At 41.0% G+C, this 21137-nt stretch overlaps 1 long non-coding RNA gene across 1 annotated transcript in view; it reads right to left on the reverse strand.

Annotated features, from left to right (window-relative positions):
- Window positions 1–8413: 8413 nt before the first annotated feature.
- The window catches only part of LOC309845356, a 40565-nt gene continuing 27841 nt past the window's right edge, over window positions 8414–21137 (reverse strand). The window contains exon 4 of the long non-coding RNA XR_014301229.1: window positions 8414–8685. This is a non-coding gene — a long non-coding RNA (uncharacterized lncRNA). The remainder of the gene's footprint in view (window positions 8686–21137) is intronic.

Below are 21137 nucleotides of genomic sequence, written 5' to 3' on the forward strand. Positions count from 1 at the left end.
GAAAAATTATTAAATTAATATTAAAGAACAACTCAAGCAGAACAAAAGGTTACCTAGAAAAAGATACAAATCAGGCTTACCTCAGACTTGACTCCTGTCATAGTAATTCTAGAAGACAAGGAAAATGTGTCTACAGACTTTAGGAAAAGGATCATGGGGGCATCTGGGTGGCTTAGTGGGTTGGGGCCTCTGTCTTCAGCTCAGGTCATGATCTTAGGGTCATGGGATCGAGCCCCACATTGGGCTCTCTGCTCTGCTTACGCTTTCTCTCTGCCTGCCTCTCTGCCTACTTGTGATCTCTCTCTCTGTCAAATAAATAAATAAAATATTTAAGGAAAAAAAAAAAGGAAAAGCATCATGACACAAGAATTTCATGTATATATATGTATGTGTAGACATATACATATATATACATGAAATTCTGTGTGTCATTCTCAAATATGTGACATCTCAGAACATGAAGAATCCCTGTATCCCACTTGAGAAAATTCTAGAAAATATATTCCCATGACCACAGTAGAGATGAAAGTTAAGAACTCCAGAAAGAGGAAGTTGTAGCTAAAAGGCCTAAGGATCCCTTGTCTACTCAGGTCAGGACCTGGAATGAAGAGCGCCAGTTGGGGGTGTGATTCAAGGGGCCAAGCTTGGCCCTATTGTACTTTCTTTCACACAGCCTCTGCTGTGGCTCCTCTTTCCACTTCCCAGTGCCAGGAAATGGGCTTGTTGAGCTATATCCTTCAGATTCAGAAATCTTTTGCATGTATCATGGCCACTGGCAACGGTAATGAATAGGTTCTCTTCAAGGACTGGTGAGCAATGGCTATACAGGGCATTCTCTTAAGAAACTGAACCAGGAGAATTACTTCTAAAATGCACTTTTAAAATGTGCACCCGGGTGACTCACTGGGTTAAAGGTTCTGCCTTCAGCTCAGGTCATGGTCTCAGGGTCCTGGGATTGAGCCCCGCATTGGGCTCTCTGCTCATTAGGGAGCCTGCTTCCTCCTTTCTCTCTGCCTGCCTCTCTGCCTACTTGTGATCTCTGTCTATCAAATAAGTAAATAAAATCTTAAAAAAAAAAAATGCTTTCCCCGCACCAAACCAGAATGACATAGTGCAACATAGTGGCCCTATTTTTTTTTTCCTGCCTTAGAACATGAATGATGAGTTTCTGTACTTTTAAAATTTACACTGAGAGTCCTGAGTCAGTGAGGTTTGATTGGGAAAGACTACTAGGCCACCAAGTAACAGATTTGATCTGAGTCTCTTCCAACCCCCTTTCTTACAGGATCTGTGAACGTTTCTGTGTTAAGAAATCTTTAATTCAAACTAATTGCAATTATACTTTAAAAAAAAAGAAAGGTATGGCAGGGCCCCTGGGTGGCTCAGTCGGTTAGACCTCTGACTCTTTTTTTTTTTTTTAAGATTTTATTTATTTATTTGACAGAGAGAAATCACAAGTAGATGGAGAGGCAGGCAGAGAGAGAGGGAAGCAGGCTCCCTGCTGAGCAGAGAGCCCGATGCGGGGCTCGATGCGGGGCTCGATCCCAGGACGCTGGGATCACGACCCGAGCCGAAGGCAGCGGCTTAACCCACCGAGCCACCCAGGCGCCCCTAGACCTCTGACTCTTGATTTTGGCTCAGGTTGTGATCTCGGGGTCATGGGATCGAGCCCAAGGTCAAGCTCTGCGCTCAGCATAGAGCCTGCTTGGTATTCTCTCTCTCTCTCAAAAAAAAAAAAAAAAAAAAAGAGTATGGAAAAGAATTATAAGGAAATAATATTAAGGGGTAAGGGATAGTATCCTCAGTAAACTAAGTGATATATTTTTCCTGCTTCATAGTTAGCAGATATTTTAAAAACAAATTTTTAAGAAACCAACATATGCAATTTTATATAGAACGTGTAATTGCAGCTATGTAAAAATGTACACAGTGAAAGAGAAATATATCCCAATGTATTTGTGGGATTATCGGTGATTTTTTTTCCTTCTCTTTATCTTTATGTTATTTTCTAAATTTTCATTAGGAGCAGGTACTATATCTGTAATGGAAATTTTTTTTATTAAGTTAAATAAGATGATGAGGGTTTTGAGCTTGCTTCAAGAGTGCAAACAGATTGCTGTATGGATGCCAAAAAAGTAATTGCTAACTATAAACAATTCTCATTTTCATCAAAACTGATTGGGCAGTTTCTACTTAGATTTCTAGTGAAGCCAATGTTTTTAGCTGGAAAGAGCAGAATTTCTTTTATAATATTTTAGAGTTCAAACTGCTTGCATAAGCTCTTTAAGAGTATTATTAAACATTCGTACTTAGCAACTCCAAAATAAAAAAGGATTTTCTATAGGGAGAAGGGGGGGCAAACCTTCAGGAGTCCCCTCAGGAGGAATTAAACAGTCAGATCTTTCTAGGTCCAAAGCAAATCCTGTCAGGTGCTCAGAAGGAGTGTTGGTAAATTCCCTCATGTTGTAGCCTGGGCAGAAGGGTACGCGAGTATCTGGCTTTCGGGGGCCTGAACAGACCCGATTCTGCCACTTGCTGGTGAAAGAATCCAAAGGTAGAGAACCGGGTGATCGTGGAAATGAAACAAGACGAAACCGGAGAGGGAGACAAACATAAGAGACTCTTAATCTCAGGAAACAAACTGAGGGTTGCTGGAGGGGAGGGGGGTGGGAGGGATGGGGCTGCCCGGTGATGGACATTGGGGAGGGTATGTGCTATGGTGAGTGCTGTGAATTGTGTAAGACTGATGAATCACAGACCCATACCCCTGAAACAAATAATAGATCATATGTTAATTTAAAAAAATAAAGTACAGGAATTAAAAAAATAAAAGAATTTCAGTGAGACCAACATGGCAGACAGTGGATTAGCATCTCAAAGACTATCTCCAAAATACCCCCAAATATTTACCGGTTTATATAAGGAAAATGTGGGGCAAAGGTGGGTGGGTAGTGCAGGTGAGCAGGGATGGTCATGGCCATCATTGTCTTAGTGTCAGTCACAGGGTCTTGCTGGCTCAGGGCAGTCCCTATTGCTTGAGGAGGAAGTGTTGGTTCCTATCAGGGAATGCTTTGCCTGAAGGGTCTTTTGCCTGAGATAAGAGATAAGCTGGAAAGAACCTAATCAATTAGAAAGTTGAGGGGTACCTAACTGGCTCAGTCAGTAGACTACACAACTCTTGATCTTGGGGTCATGAGTTCGAGCCCCACACGGAGCTTGGAGACTACTTCACAAAAATGGAGGTAGTTGAAGTTTTCTTTCAGTTTAGTCTAAAATAGCACCAACGGGAGGCATGTATTACACCAAAGACTTTGGGCTTTGATACTCCCAGTCCCATCTCCTTGCTGGCTTTATAGCTGCAAAGAAAATCTAGAGCTGCTTCGTCCTGCTTCATCTCTTGCCCACCTCCGCTCCAGCTCTCCTAGTGTAACTAGTAGCTCTTTGGGAAGCAAAATTATGTCCAGATTCAAAGTGGTCTAGATCTATATTAAGAACAAAGGAGCATTTCCTGAAAGAAACAATCTGCCAAGATTTCATCTCACAATGAAATGGCCTTTTATTTTACTTTGCTCTTCAATTTAGCTTTGTCTTTCCACTTCTGAAAAGGAGGTTTGCTTTTTCCTGGAATCACCAAAAGGCCCATTAAGGGGACTTCCCCTAAACAGTGTATTCTCAGCATGGAAATCTAGGCACACTTTCTCAGGCCCCATTTTTCCCCTGGGTTTGCCCATAGCTGTTCCCAGACTAGAATGACGAGGGTGCTTTTTAAAAATGCAGATTCTCTGGGACCTGCCCGAGATCTGACTCAGAATTTCTTAGGGATTGGCCCCAGACTTCGAATTTTAAAAGCGAGTTTCCTGAGAAAATAGTTTTCTGTGGCTCACAGTATATTCACAGTTAATACGTGCTGGATGAATTAACATAGAAGGGGGAGAGTTTTCTGAGTGATTCTAATGCAAACTAAAGTTTAAGAACTGTGGCTTTACTCTCTAAAAATAAACTTGAAGTTAAAAAAATTGGTTTGCCCTTCTCACCCTCCCTCCCAGTTTTCCCACTCATATTCCAGGTTATTGGAGTTCGGGTCCGGCTAAGAACCCTGTTGTATCCCATTTTACAGAAAGGGAAAAGGACTGAGGAAGGGCCCTTCCTTATTTTCACAACAACTTCTTCCATCTGAGTTCAAAGACGTAACAATAGCCAAAATCCTCTGAGTACTTCTAGTGGTCCCTGTATTTTTCAGACATTATCGTACCTAATTCCCATTCTACAGAGAAAACATAGGTGTTCTTATTAAATTGATGCCTTAATTCACATTTGGTACTTGAGGAAACTGACACTCAGAAAGCATCTGAGCTCAGCTGTGTTTTGTCATTCAAAATCTAGGCTTTTTCTGCTGTATCCTGATGCCCGCATCCATCTCCTGAAATTACTTATTGAGCCCAGTCCCTCTGACTTAAAGCTTTGTTTCCTGCTCAAATTCACATTTTAATACTTGCTGGGCAATAATATAAGATCGGTTACTGAAAACCTTTTTTTTTTTTTAAAGATTTTATTTTTTATTTATTTGACAGACAGAGATCACGAGTATGCAGAGAGGCAGGCAGAGAGAGAAGGAAGCAGGCTCCCTGCCGAGCAGAGAGCCCGATGTGGGGCTCGATCCCAGGACCCCGGGATCATGATCTGAGCCGAAGGCAGAGGCTTTAACACTGAGCCACCCAGGTGCCCCCTGAAAACCTTTTTTTTTTTTTTAAGATTTTTTAAAAATTTATTTATTTGACAGAGAGAGATCACAAGTAGGCAGAGAGGCAGGCAGAGAGAGAGAGAGAGAGAGAGGAGGAAGCAGGCTCCCTGCTGAGCAGAGGCGAGGCAATGAGATGCGGTGCTTGATCCCAGGACCCTGAGATCATGACCTGAGCTGAAGGCAGCGGCTTAACCCACTGAGCCACCCAGGCACCCTGAAAACCTTTTGATACAAAAAGGGTGACCCAGTGGGAGAGGCCGGATGCCGAGGGGTGCAGGCCCCCTCTCCGTGGCTCCCTCCACTCGGTCTTACTTGGGACCAGCTGGCTCTGGAAGCCTCTGCCCACGCCTTGCGTCCAGGGTCACTGACAACAGTCCTGTTATGCCAATAGCTGAGCTTTTCAGAGGATTTCCATGTATATGTTTGAAAAGGGGTAGATGCTAACCACCTGGAGAGAGACTAAGAATACAGTTGATATCAATTAAAATGAGCACGTTTGTTATTCATGCTTCTTTGTTTTCTGCTGTTAAAAAAATGGATGTGTTTCAATTGTGATGCAATCTGGCAAATCACATTTTGGAGCTTTTCCTTAAGAGTCAGGCCAGTACCAGGCCCTTTACTGGTCAAAAAGGAAATGACCCCAGAGAGGATGTTTAACATCTGAGAAAGCTGTGGAGGCTGGGGGAGGAGAGAAGGGGTTGGGGGACGGGGGGGGGGGGGGGGGGCAGTTATCACGGAAGTGGGGAGAACCACTTAGAAGTTTGGGTGTTTGCTTCTTATTATTTCCATTGGAGTCTGTTTTTTAATCGCAAGCTCTATGAGGTCAGGGACAGCGTCCCGTTTACTGCATTATCTCTGGAAACCAGCACAGAGAAGGCAATCAGTAAACCTTTTGTTGGATGTGGAATTTGAAACTTTTCAGAAATCCCTATGTGGACATCATTATGGTAATTTTGTATTTTCTAATCTCTTACAGAACGATATAATTGAATGCAGTCACAATGTCTTAAGTTGTTAAATATCTGAGCCCATATGTAAGATTTCAGACATCCTCTTTTTGTCGTTAAAGATATGACTGGATAAATGGAATAAAACAGAAAGTTAGGACAATGTTGAAGAATCAAATTCAAATTCAAAAATATTACAACAATGTTTGTTACTATTTTTCTTTTTTTCCTTTTGTTCCAGAATGATGTTACTTTGCTCCAGGAACAATGAGTCATTTGTCATCTGTATTATGCTTTCTTCCAAATAAAATAGCTATGTAGGGTGGATTTATAGAAAAAAAGCCTTCTTAAGTCTAAAGACATGCTAGAATAATATTATTAAGATGGGCGATTTGGGGCGCCTGGGTGGCTCAATGGGTTAAGCCGCTGCCTTCGGCTCAGGTCATGATCTCAGGGTCCTGGGATCGAGCCCTGCATTGGGCTCTCTGCTCAGCAGGGAGCCTGCTTCCTCCTCTCTGCCTGCCTCTCTGCCTACTTGTGATCTCTCTCTGTCAAATAAATAAAATCTTAAAAAAAAAAAAAAGATGGGCGATTAATGGCAATTAGAGGAATGTCTTACTTAAGTGTTAAAATCCAAAAAAAATCAGTCTTTAGATTGCTGCAAGTTTGTCCCTATGAATTATAAGTATGGACAAATAATATTTATATAGAGATAGCTCTTAAAGTAAAATGACCGTGTTTTGTTTTCAAAAGTACGTACTATTCAGGACAATTAGATGTAGAGTGAATAAGGAATCTATCTTTTCACTTATAGTGATTTATGCTAATTCTACAAGAATCATTGATACTCCCATATTAGATTAAGAAAATTATAGAATAATGGGGTATGTGGCTGCCTGAGTCGGAAAAGCGTGCAACTCTTGATCTCAGGGTTGTGTGTTTGGAAACCCACACTGGGTGTAGATATCACTTAAACAATTAAACAAACAAAAGAATTATAGACAAAGAAAAGATTTCAAAAGATCCTAAGGTATAGTCTTTGTGGATACTCCTGTTATGGGCAAAGCAATATTGTAAAAGGTCTGAAAACTATGCATGTCCTCTGACCAAGTAATTGCTCTTAAAGGAATTTATCAAAAATGTGTGTAAAGATATATGTAGGGGTGCGTGGGTGCCTCAGCTGTTCAAAGGGCTGCCTTCCGCTTAGGTCATGATTCCAAGGTCCTAGGATGGAGCCCCGCATCGGGCTCCCTGCTCATTGGAGAGCCTGCTTCTCTCTCTCTCCCTCTGCCTGCCACTCTGCTTATTGTGCTCTCTAAAATAAAATCTTAAAAAAATATATATATATGTAAAATATATACAACATATCCCTATTTATAATAGCATGGGATTGGAAACAGCCTAGATGTGCCACATTGGGAGATTCGTGAAATACCTCATGGTCTATCTCATCATCTACAACCGCTTGTGAAGTCACACTGGTAAACATGGGACATGTTCACTATCTATTGTCTGTGTCGCCTCAATGTGGTGTTCTTCTAGACTCCACGTTGTCAAGTGAGTGAAAGCTAGGGACACAGGGTAGGGTGGCATGGCGAGTGAGTTGCATGTGGAAGTGCACGCAGACTTGGAAGAACAACTGTCTAAACACAAATGGTGCTTGGATTAGGTACTTGTTTTGCCTGGACCACCCCACCCTCCTCCCCCGCAACCAGCCTTTCACTTCAGTCCTTGCTGGTGAAGCCACATGAGGAGGTGTCCCCTGCTGGCACCTTGCTGCTGCTGAGAGGTCTTCTCCACCTGGTCAGTTGTCTGCAGAGACCCTCTCAGCCCTCGGAGGTCTCTGCAGATTCCGAAGAATGAGGGAGTTAATGCCCCACGCGGTGACCCTCGTCCAAAGGGGGATACGTATTTCAAACGGTACGCTGGCCAGTGTTTAACATCCAGCTCTCTGATGAAAAGAACCCTGATGTGTAGTATTCACCAATTTCCATAATGTTAATGTTTCCCACCACAGTTGATTTCAAGACACTGGCCCAACGTTACTGAACGTAAAGTTGGCAAGAGATGTGTACAATAGGCTGTACCAAGCTGGGACAAGCAGGCTCCAACACACCACTGAATACCACTCACTTCTTCCGTCTCTCAAGTGGACAGTCTGAGCATAGTCTCTGTGTCAGCTCCTTAAGAGGTACCCAGGGAGATGGAGTCCTACTCACCCACAGTGGTGAACAGGTTGATAACACTCCTTTGAGTTGCCTTTCCTTTTCTTACAGTTTCCCTCTCTCCAGTCCTCCAGTCTCATTCCCTGGGATTACTTCCCAAGAGAAATGCCGGCTCTGCCCATGAGCTCTTGTCTAAGACTCCTTCTGGGGAAATCCAAGGTAAGATACAATTACTTTGGGATGCGACCATTATGATTAATTTGGATTTTTTATTTGTGCTTATTAATGTCCTTGATTTTTTGCATCAGATATGTGTCTTACATAATTTAAAGGAAAGTAGGTGTTATTTAAAATTGTGGGTTATTTCTATATGTCATTATAGGGTCCCTGGTGAACTGGAAAACATTATGCAATTTAGGAAGATTTAGCTGCTTCGTAGGCTCCCATTTGTCATCTGCCATGCCCGTTGGTTACCCTTCTGAAATGCAGATATAAGACTGATCCAGAGAAAGGGGAAAGAGAAAAGCATGTGACCAGGAAAGCAAGAATGAGTGGAAAAAATAAATTTTCTTTATTTTTCTTGTTGGCTTCTTACCTTTTCTGTAATCCTACCAATGGTCACAGATAGGCATTCATTAAAGGATATTAAAAATAATAATTAAAGATGAGAAAACTATGGTTCACAAAGTTGAATGATGAGAAAAATAGTGTTGGCATACAGTTCATATTTAGAGAGATAATCAGTAGAAATAAGTGAATTTCCAAAACTTGTCAGTTGACCAACTAGCAAAAGCATCATTATTTTCAGGAAATAGTTCATTCTGAGAAAACTCTGCAAGAAAAAAAAAATCTTACAGTTAAAAGAGAATTTAGTTAAGCCTTGAGATGCAAAAGAAAAGTATAAAAATTTATAGATATTAGAAATGGCAAGGGGAATATCTAATAGAATAAATATTCACAATGATTAAAAAAAAACCACACGGGGTGACTGGCTGGCTCAGTGGGAGGAGCGGGGGCAGCTCTTGAGCCCCACGTTGGGGGTGGAGATTACTTAAATGAATAAATAAATAATTTTTAAAATAATTTAAAAAGTAAAACACATATAATTTTGTTAAACTCAACAAGAAGTGTGTATGACCCAGATACAGAGAACTATGGAATGTTCCTGGGATGTGAGTCTTAGGAAAATGGAGAGACTAACATGACGATTTCTTTTACCAGATTCCCTTTCTGCCCCCGAGACGCCAAAGAGACTCTTTCAAAACCCTAGCAGTTACACTTCAGGGCCTCAGAGAATCTGTTCAGCTTGCTTCTTTCCCATTTGCTTTGTCTGTGATTTCCACATATGCGTATGGAGTATATAAACATACATATGCACATACACATATATGTGTATGTATATATACACAGACATATGGATGTACAGAAATGTGTGTACATGTGTATAGACACACATACATACAAAACCTTATCTATGTAAATAAATACATCTAAAGGTTGAAAAAATCCTATAGCAGTAGATCTATGGTGACATTTCTTTCCCTTTTTTTAAAAAAAAGATTTTATTTATTTATTTGACTGGCAGAGATCACAAGTAGGCAGAGCAGCAGGCAGAGGGAGAGGGGGGAAACAGGTTCCCCACTGAGCAGAGAGCCGGGTGCGGGCCTCCATGCCAGGACCCTGAGATCATGACCTGAGCTGAAGGGAGAGGCTTAACCCACTGAGCCACCCAAGCACCCTATTTCTTTTTTATTCTTTGCCCATTTTCTTCAATAAGACTGTATTATAAATTATATCTCTAATCAGAGAAGATTTAAAATCAAATTCCAGGGTGCCTGGGAGTCTCAGTTGGTTAAGTGACTGCCTGCCTTTTGCTCAGGTCATGATTCTGGAGTTCTGGGATTGAGTCCCACGATGGGGGGGGGGGGTGTTCCCCAGCTCTATGGGGAGTCTGCTTCTCCCTCTGACCAGCTCCCCACTCATGCTCTCTCTCACTCTTTCTCTCTATCAAATAAATAAATAAAGTTTTAAAAAAAATAAAAATGAAAAAAATCAAATCAAATTTGGGTAGAATACAAATACATCTGTCTTACCTCTCCCCATTTTATTTAAAAAAAAAATAAAAATGAAAAAAATCAAATCAAATTTGGTAGAATACAAGTACTTCTGTCTTACTTGTATGATTTCCCACCTGGGGGCAGTCATCACAGTGGAGTCAGTGACCGTGCTTGTCACCACGAGGAAGCCTAACAGCTATGTGGCTGGAATGGCAGTGTGGCTTGGCAGTATCTTGGAGTTTGAGGGCCACTAAGACATGGGTTCAGTGACATTACTCTTCTTCTCTCAGGCAACTGGTTTATCATGTGCTGGTGTTTATTCCCTCTCTCCTCTGGCCTTGAAGAAGCTCAGCACAAGACTGGCGTCAACATCTTTCCAACTCCAGATGACCCGCAAGTTCACCTTTTGGGAGTAACTTTCCCTCACACTTTGTATTTGACCTGATTAGCTTTTTTATTTTGGCATTGTTCTACTGTATTTCATGTCTCTATATAATCTGCTTGAAATCATTTTTGGAAGACAGAGTACACAAAAATTGACAAACTGTATGAAGTCAGAAACATACTGAGTTCCCTCAGGGTCTTTCCTTTCCTTGAAAAGCACAGTTTGGTGCAGTGGGAGGAATGATGTGGAAAGGGGACCGCCAGTCTCTGAAAGTGCTCTCTTCACAGGCGAGGCCTGAGCCAAGTTGCTTAGCTTCCCCAGACATCAGGCTTGAGGAGGTTTGCTTTCATCCCCGAAATTCATGGAACTTTCTCTTGTCCTGGTTTCCCTGACTGCCCTAAAGTAAGTGTGTATGATGAGAGGGGCCCATTTACCAGACACTTCATGAGGCTGTGTATGTAGAGCTATATATGAGCTACACTATGTAGTGTAGAGCTACACTATGCCACGTGGAAATCGTCACACTCGTCGCCCTAAACCCCAGCTTCTCAGAGTGGATTGTGGAGAATTTCTTTCAGGACTTGCCATCACCATATTTATAGCAGTTTCATTTATATGGTGAAAACAATTTGATACAACATACATACTCCACTCTAGGAAACCAGAATAAGTGGTTTTTCAAATGTAATTTAAAAATCGTGAATCACTTCTCAGCCTTTTGGCTAAGATCAAGTGTAGAAATTGTGAAAAGAGGTGCACCTGGCTGACTCAGTGGGTGGAACATGCAACTCTTGATCTTGGGTTGTGAATTTGAGCCCCACATTGGGCATGGGAATTACTAAAATAAATAAATAAAGTAAATATTAAGATCATGTAGGAATATGGAAAGGAATGTGTATAATAAAACAAACGAAAACATTAAATTAATTGCTGGATATTATATAAAGTCAAAACTGGAGGTGCCTGGGTGGCTCAGTCAGGTAAGCATCTGCCTTCAGCTCAGGTCTTGATCATTGGGTCCTGGTATCGAGTATTGGGCTCCCTGCCCAGTGAGGAAGCTGCTTCTTCCTCTGCCTCTGGCAGTCTGTTTGTGTTCTCTCTCTTGCTCACTCTCTCTCTCAAATAAATAAATAAAATCTTTAAAAAGTTAAATATGACTACACACAATTTTTTTTTAAAGAGTTATCTATTTGAGAGAGAGAGAGAGAAAGTTAGGGGTGAGGGGCAGAGGGAGAGAGAGAGAGAGAGAATCTCAAGCAGACTCCATCCTGAGCATGGAGACTGACGAGTGCCAGGCTTGAACTCACAACCCTGAGATCATGAGCCAAAATCAAGAGTCGGATGTTCAACCCACTGTGCTGCCCAGGTGCCTCTTGACTGCACAGGAATTTAAATGGCTGAGTTTGAAGTAGGGTTGTAAGTATACTTCGGGGGTGTGACAGGAAAAAAATGATTAATACTAATATTAAATCACTGGTTGCTTTGAACCTTTAGGTTCAAATCTTTGGATAGACTGTAACTTATGCAGGTATTAGTGCCCATAAGTGTGTTCAATTATGGATCTCATAATTATTTGAGAAAATGTCAAGTTAATTTATTGCCTCATGAAAAACTTTGGACAGGTTCTCTTAGGGTTTTCACAGTTTGCAGTCTTATTTTGGCTTTAACAGGGCTAAGTCTTTTCCAAGAGTTTATTTTCTTCTGCTGCTTATTCTCTACTGTATAAGTCATAATTCCGTGTTTGTAGCAAAATAATCATTTCCATAGTAACCAACTGGGATGTCTTAAAAAGAGGATTATGACTTCAGGAAAGGAATAAACAACAGGAGCAGACGAATAATGAAAATAATCAGGACTCTTATTCTTAAAAAGAATGAAGAAATATTTGGTTGAGAAAGTGTGCCATAAGTCCTTCAGAATTATTTCTATCTTAAAAACACTACTTCAGGGGTGCCTGGGTGGCTCAGTGGGTTAAAAGCAGTGCTTTCTGCTCAGGTCATGATCCCAGGGTCCTGGGATCGAGCCCCGCATCGGGCTCTGTTCAGCAGGGAGCCTGCTCCGCCCCCCCCCCCCCCCCCCCCCGCCGCCCTCTGCCTGCCTCTCTGCCTACTTGTGATCTCTGTCTGTCAAATAAATAAATAAAATCTTTAAAAAAAAAATCCTTTAAAAAAAAAACAAAAACACTACTTCAGCTTGGTGTTCCAGGAGACATCCTTTACTCAAAGAGGCAGCTACTCTTGTACCAGAGACCACTGTATGCATAGAAGAGATGAGGGGTGAAGGGAAGCATAATAAATTCTCCATAATATTTTACACTTGATCTTAGCCAGAAGGCCAAGAAGCAATCTCTCTATAACATTTTAATCAGTTATTGTTTATTGAAAAGAATATAGGCATACATACTGTATAGGGCCAGAGCTGAACTACTTTATTTTTTAATTTATTTTTCATAAACTCATGGGGCAGTAGGATAAAAAGAGTAAACCATTTGAATACATTGTTTAAATGAAGTAGGGATTCATTTGGCCTGTACATTTCCTATTAAAAAAGCATTCTAGGGGTGTCTGGGTGGGTCAGTAGGTTAAGCATCTGCCTTCAGCTCAGGTCATGATTCTGGGGTCCTGGGATCAAGCCCCACATTAGGCTCCCTGCTCAGTGGGGAGCCTGCTTCTCCCTCTCCCTCTGCCTGTTGCTCCCCCTTGCTTGCACTTTGTCTCTATCAAATAAATAAATATAATCTTTTCAAATAAAGAGATAGATAGCATTTGAGGGGCACCTGGCTGGCCCATTTGGTGGAGCATGAGACTCTTGATCTCAGGGTTCTGAGTTCGAGCCCCACATTGGGTGTAGAGATTGCTTAAAAATAAAATCTTAAAAAAAAAAATTAGAAGGGTGCTTGGGTGACTCAGTCAGTTAAGCATCTGCCTTTGGCTCCGGCCATGGTTTCAGGGCCCTGGGATCAAACCCCATGTTGGGTTCCCTGCTCAGCGAGGAATCGGCTTCTTTTTCTCTTTCTGCCTCTGCCTCCCGCTTGTGCTCTCTCTCACTTGCTTGCTTTCAAATAAATAAATAAAAGATCTTTTAAAAAATCCAGATAAATGAAAAACCCAAACCAGTATGGATGGGATGTATTTGTATTGTCTGTATTTTAGAGCTAGTGTGACATAGTAAGGTAATTAGTAATGTGACATGTAGGCAACCCAGATGTATTTTAGTTTGCACGCTGTCTGATTTGCTCTGACCGCCCTACACTAGATACATCTGTTACTTCTGACCTCTAGTCAACATGGAGTCAGCCAGTTCCAAGCAAAGACAGCCCAATAGAAGACCAAGACATATTTTTGGACTATTTTTCACTGTGGTATTTACATATGGTAAATTTATATTTGGTAAAATGCACATATCTGAAAATACCATATAAATGGAATCATACTCTGTGTCTAGCTTCTTTTGCTCAGTAAATTTTTTTTAATTTATTTTTTTTTTAAAGATTTTTATTTCTTTATTTGACAGACAGAGATCACAAGTAGGCAGATAGGTGGGCAGGGAGAGAGAGGAGGAAGCAGGCTCCCCACGGAGCAGAGAGCCTGATGTGTGGCTCGATCCCAGGACTCGAGATCATGACCTGAGCTGAAGGCAGAGGCCTTAACCCACTGAACGACCCAGGTGCCCCTTAATTTGATTTTTTAAATCTAATTAATCACATCCAACCTGAGTCTTGAACTCACAACCCCAAGATCAAGCATCGCAAGCTCTTCCAACTGAGCCAGCCAAGCGTCCCTGACTCAGTAATTTTGTGAAATTCACCCATGGAGTTGCATGCATCAATAATTCCTTCCTTTTTATCACAGAGCAATATTCCATTGTATGACTAGGTCACCTTAATTTATGGGTGGATAAGACCACTTGTGATCAGTCTGTATTATATAATTTGTAAAACACAAACCAGCCTGCATATATGACCTAGGCTCCTTCTCTCATCTAATTAATGATCTTTTGCATTCTTCAGCATTGACATGATGTTTCAACTCTATATAATTTAGACTGATAGAAAAAGGCCAAATGAGAGAAGTTTTTTAAGCAATGAGTTTCATGACTTTACATTTATACCCAAACTATTAAGTACCCTCAGTGCAAAACACAAATTTTCTTCTCAGGACTACTTTAATGAATCTATGGGGATTTTAATTAGCACATCAATTAGTGTAGGGGTACTGTGGCTCAAATTTTGTAGGGCTGGCAAACTTTGATTTGGAAGTCCACTTCCCCTGCCCTGTCCTTCCTTCTCAGGGCTCTTTATTCTAGGCCTACCCTGGTACGACCAGCCCAACTCTCATCTCACATGGCCTTGATCACAGCTGGCTATGACAGATGGAAATGATTCTAATAAGTTAATTCTAGGGGTTAGATAATGAGGGCTTAAGGGGTTTTCCCTGCCAGAGGGAATTTACATTTTAAAAGGGAACTCTTGAGAAGCAGCACCCAGTATACAGAAAGTGATCAGTAACTGTGATCTCCATTCCCTTAAAGAACCCAAAGTAAGTAAGATATTTCCAGAACCGCATATCATAGCTCCTTTGTACTCTACTGACAATGTTGTTATGAAACTGCCCATTGCACGAAGACAAGCCGAAGAGTGAACCAAGACACAGAAAGGGAGAAAACATCTGAAACCTAAGGTTAGACATCCCCTGGACTTCCTTTACTAAAGCCCCAGTTATAGCTATGCGTGGTCCTTCACAAATGGGGGAAAACGGTATTTTGAAATATGTATGCTTCTTCTTTCCCCAGTATTCCATTTCCTCCCTTCCCCTTCCTCCCATTCAGGCAGCTATGAGGCTGTGTGCAAGGTGTGTGTGTTTGTATGGGGGTGTGTGTCTGTGGATGTGTATCTGTGTGTGTCTATGTGTGTTGGGAGGGGGTGTGTGCCCTCAGGTATGGATGCCGTGAAAGAAAGGCAGGGATAGAAAAGATGCACTGACTTTCAAAATAGATTTGTGAAACCAGAGATAATAGTTTGTGATAAAGCATTTTTGAGTTTCAAGAGCCTGAATTATCAGAATCAAACCAAATTCCTTCAGAGCTAAAGGCTTAAGATTTATACTATTATCAACAGATTTGAAAAAAAAAAAAAAATTGCTTTCCAAAGGAGATACCCTTCAACCTGAGGGAGGATGCAGAGGGAAGCTATTCAGACACGGATGGGTGTTCCATGAAGGAATCAGACAGGAGATCCGGAAAAGGTTGGGGGTCTGTGAGCAATCAGGGTCTGTGTCCCACTCTGTAGTTGGATTCCTAGAAGTGGCAGACACCATCACGCTCTCCCACAGCAGCATGGTGGAACAGCAGCAGGGGACTAAGTAGAGTCTGAGCTGGCAGAGAAAGCCTAAGGCAGCCTTACTCCCTGAGTCACTCGGGAGTATTTGGAAGTCTTTGATTGACTTCTAAAGTTGTGGGGGAAATTGCCTTGATGTCACGGTAGCCTCTAAGCACATCACCAGGCGAGCTGCCCCAGAGGCGCTGTATCAGAAAGGCTCAGGAGCCCAATTCAGATGTGCAAATAACACCGTTTATTAAATCAATTTAAAATACCCAGCAAGAAACAAAGGGAAGGTGATTCAATAGCTAACATATTTAGGAAAGGGTATGAGCAAGGTGGAAATCACATTACCCAAAACTTGGATGAGGTAGAGCTCACAGGCACCCATCTCCCTACCCTATCCACCTTGCCCACGGATGGTGTGGCTACAGGGACCAAGACGAGAAGGGAACAGAGACATCCAAGGGACAGAGATGCCTGGCACCAGCACAGACACTTGTTTTATAGGAGGGAGATGGAGGGGTATGTGGTCCTGGCCAGAGCTGTGGCTCACCGATTGGCTTATGAGCAGATGTGGATTTTATCTGGCAGAGGGTGTTTGGGGCCTGAATGGATGTCACCATGGGGTGGGGTAATTGAAGACCTCATGAATATCTAGTATTGCATGTGTGTCCTGTGTATTCAGTATGTTGTGAAGACTAGGTGAGTCTGGTGCCCCAGGTACATTTGACGCTGTGGGAAAATTAGTCCTTCCCTTCCTTCCTATCTGTGTTCAGTACTTAACAAGCCCTCATAATCTACATTTAACATATCACAAAAGTTACTAATGTACTTATCCATATTTAACACATTTTATGAGCATTACCGTCCCATTTCTATTTCCATAGTAGAATTAAATATTCTCAAATATTAGAACAAATGCATATTCACCCATCACTACCCCTCTCCCCTGCCCCGACCCTAACACACACACACACACACACACACACCAAAAGGTTACAAATAATATTATGATCTGACTAGGAAAAAGAAAGTAATAGTCACCTGAGAGGTCAATGACCAGAGACAAAAAAAGAACTTAGGCATCTCAGCAAATGACAGCTATAGCTAGAGACTCTCAAGGAGTCTTGTAACTTACATGCAACTGAGGGGATAAAGAGAGGAGGGAGGGTCCCCCAGAGAGTCTGAGAAATCCTTGCTTTGACTGGCTTTGCCCAACATTGATCCTGCTTTCAGCCTCTGGGAAGAATAGGAGCCCTGGGTCTGTGCTGTTCAACATGGTAGATGGCTACCACCTTTGACAATACCAATACAGTGCATTTCCATCCTCTCAGAAAGTTCTATGGGGTTACACTGCTCTACATATAAATTGAGATACAGAAAGATAAAGTACATCTGGGAATACCTGAACTTATAAACTGATATGGTTTGTTATATATATAACTTGTTATATATATAAACATTCATTACTAGGGCATCATCAACACTAATCTTTTTTTCTTTATTTTTTATTTGTTTTTAGCAGATAGAGATATTCTGATTCAGCTACTTATTCTCCCTTAATACTTTCTCTATTCAGCGGCCTATGTTTTCAAGATATCTAGCTGTAGGAAGGGGATTCATCTAGGACAGAGAAAAACCAGCTTTGATCAGAGAAAGAGATGCATGGTATCATTTGCCAGATAAAGTCACACCTGAGGGAAAAAAGACTGCCTTTTCCTTTGGTTGAGATGGGAGCCATTGAAAGGTCTGAGCAAGGGAATAACATGATCCACTGTATGTTTTAAGAGGCTCACCATGGCTATTATGTGGAGAATTACTTGGAAAGGTACAAGAATAGAAGAAGACACTTATTGTATATAATCCAGGCTGAAATGCTGACTGATTGTGTTAGTGGAAATGTTGAGAAGTGGTCTTCTCTAATATACCCAAAGGGAGAGCCACAGAATTGCTGATAGATCCCAACTAGGGTCTGAGAGGAACAAACATAAGTCCATGTACTTTGGCTTGGGCAAATGGAAGAAAAGAGTTTCCATTTATTGGGTTGGGAAAGCTTGTAAAACAATCAGAGTTGGCAGGGAAAGTGTTCTGGAACATGTCACATTTCAAATGACTATTCATCACCCAAGTCAAGACACTTCATAGGCAGCTAGAAGCACAAGTCAGGAGTTCATAGAGGTGAGGGCTGGAGATATTATGTTGAGTGTTATGAGCAGACGGATGCCATTTAAAACCATGAGACTTGGTTAGGATCATTAGGGGAAGTGTAGGTGAGTGTAGCTAGAAAGGAGGGAAGATCTGAGGAGGGATCCCCAAGGCACCCAATGTTTACAGGTAGAACAAACAAAAAGGATCAGAAAGAAGCAAAGAGCCAAGTCTGAAAACCAAGACAGTGGGTTCCTGAAAGCTGAGTGAAGGTAATGAATGAGTAAGTGGGGAGCTGGGGTTGGTAGGTGGCAGTACAGAGTGCGCCAAGAATTGGCCATTGATTCTGCAAATACAAAGGTCAGTATTCCTTGAAGGGATAGGTTTTGAAAGAGTGATGGGGTTGAAAGGCTGATTGGAATGTGTCTCAGGCTTCTGGGATGCCTGACCATCTCTGTGATTCTAGAAACATACAGAATTTAGCAGGTTGAAGTAACCAAGAGATGTTACCGATTTCAGTGGACCAAGTGAAACAAATCTATCAAAAAATAAGTTTTATATTTGGGAAACAGGGCAAGAGCAACTCAGAATTAGGCAAGAAAAATAACTAGAAAACCAAGAATATTGTGGTATTAACTCATATTGAAAAGATACCAATTTTCAAAAGATTTTATTTATTTATTTGAGAGAGAATGAGAGCAAGAACAATCACAGAAGGAGAGGGAGAAGCTCTCAGGGCTTGATCCCAGGACTCTGACACTAGGGCCCAAGCTGAAGGCACATACTTAACCAACTGAGCTACCATTTGCCCCGAAAGATACCAAGTTTTGAAGCTTTGGAAATACCCAAGAATATTTGTGTTATGGTTAGATGACTTTTTCCTCATATTTAATTATTTGTCATTTCTTCTTAAAACTTTTGGTTTTTTAGATTTACTCAAACTTTTACTGATACATTTTAAGAGAGATTAGATTAGTCAGATTAATACAGAATATAATCTGCCTTATTAGAAGGTTGTTTTTTTAAATATATACTTGCTTTTTGCCCTTTTCCTTTAAGTACAGAAGGGTATATAATTAAAAACACTAAAGGCACCTGGGTGGCTCAGTAGGTTAGTCACCTGACTCTTGGATTCAGCTCAGGTTGCGATCTCATGGATGATGAGATTAGCTTCTATCAGCTTCTTTGGGGAGTCTTTTTGAAGAGTCTCTCCATTTGCCCCTCCCCCCACTCATGCAGGTGTACTCTCTCTCTCAGATAAATAAATCTTAAAAAAAAAAAAAAAGTAAAAGATTCTTTAAAAAAAAAAAAAAAACCATCCTGACCTCACCAAAGGAAATTTCTTATAACCATTTCTGGATTTAGCCCTTCTTTCCATAATAATTTATGTTTCTTTTCAAAAATTTCTTTGTCCATTTAAGAGATTATCATTAAAAATTTCAAGATCATTTTGTAGATTGCCAAAAATGATGGAGACTCTTTTTTAAGTAGGCTCCATGCCTACACCCAGTATGGAACCCAATGTGGAGCTTGAACTCACAACTAAGAGATCAAGACCTGAACTGAGATCAAGAGTTCTCATTCAACCAACTAAGCCACACAAGCGCCCCAAAGATGGAAACTTAATTTGTGTTTATTATTCTTTTTCTCCCCTCTTCCAAATTATTAATGAGTTCTTCTTTAGTTCTTTTCATAGGGTACTTTCATTATCTATTTAGATATAGTTTTGAGTTGAACACTTTTTATGTGCTTATTGGTCATTTGTATAACTTCTTTTTTAAAAATTTTATGTATTTATTTATTTATTTATTTAGCATGAGAAGGGGGAGGGGCAGAGGGAGAGAGAGAGAGAGGGATCTTTGCAAGCAGTGCTGAGTATGGAGCCTGACACAGGGCTCAATCTCATGACCCTGAGATCATGACGCAAGTAGAAATCAAAAGTTGGACGTTTAACCAACTGAGCTACCCAGCGCCCCTTGTATAAATTATTTGGAAAAATGTCTATTCAGATCCTCTGCCCAACTTTTAATTGGGCATTAAGTCTCTTAATTAGGGAGTTGTAAAAATTTGGTATGTATATTTTTGATACCTTTCCTTTATCTGATTATTATTTACAAAAAAATATTTCCCTTTCCTTGGGAATCACTTTCATAACTGTGTTCTTTAATGCACAAAATATTTAATCTTAATGAAGTCCAGTTCAAATTGTGTCTTACTGGTCTTTGTATTCGTAGCATTTAACACAATGCCTGACGTACAATAGGCATCAACCCATGTTTGTTGAATGAATGAAAATATATAATCAATTCAGTTAATAGGTTATAGCCAAGATTCTATCATATAATAAAGAAGGATATGCTATAATATCTTCTATAATAAAGAAGGAATGCTAGTTATCTTCTAATATTCAAACTCCTCCGTAACAGAACCTTAATTCACATCATCATCCCCCTAAAAGACCACATTTCCCACTCTCCCTTGCAGCAATTGGCCATGTGACAAAGTTCTGACCAATGAGATGAAAGTGAATATATTATGCAGAACTGCTAACCAGTCTTCCCAAAGGGGAGAAGCCAATCCTTTTTAGACCTTCTTTTATCCTGATGCCTTTTATCCTAGTGATATCTGGAGCCTCTAGCAGATATTGGACACTAAGGAAAAAGAAGTAGAAATCTGAAAGGGCCCCTTACCCTGAAGACCAAAGGGGTTTGCCAACCTTTTACATGTAAAGTAAATGTGGTTTTTATTTTTAAGCCTCTATATTTGGAATTTCAATTACTGAAACTCATCTAATCCTCACTGATTTATGAAAGCCCATATACTTTCCAGCACACCACAGGATTCAAGGCACAAAAATCCCTCTGTCAGGGAACCTGGGTGGCTCAGTGGGTTAAGCCGCTGCCTTCGGCTCAGGTCATGATCTCAGGGTCCTGGGATCGAGTCCCGCATCGGGCTCTCTGCTCGGCAGGGAGCCTGCTTCCTCCTCTCTATCTCTGCCTCCTCTGCCTACTTGTGATCTCTGTCTGTCAAATAAATAAAATCTTTAAAAAAAAAAAAATCCCTCTGTCAGTATTGCTCAATTTAGCACACTCTTTGTTGTCACCTGTTAGTATTTCCTTGGGCATCCCCCAAACCTGTGATCAATGCCAAAGTTTCTCAGTCTTTTGGAGTAGCACTGATTTATTCACAAAGAATAGGATCTGGAGTCAGAGAGTCTTAGAATCAGTTCTGGTTTTGTCTCTTAATAAACATGTTGAGCCTCAACTTCTTGGTCAAAGGGTTCCTAACAAAGTCTTACCTACAGGCTTGCTAGGAAGATGGAAGGGACAAAGCATGGAAAGCATACAAAGGAGTGGCTAGCACGGGGCATGTAAATG

Source organism: Mustela nivalis (genome assembly GCF_964662115.1).
Source record: "Mustela nivalis genome assembly, chromosome: 12".
Classification (NCBI taxonomy): Eukaryota; Metazoa; Chordata; class Mammalia; order Carnivora; family Mustelidae; genus Mustela; species Mustela nivalis.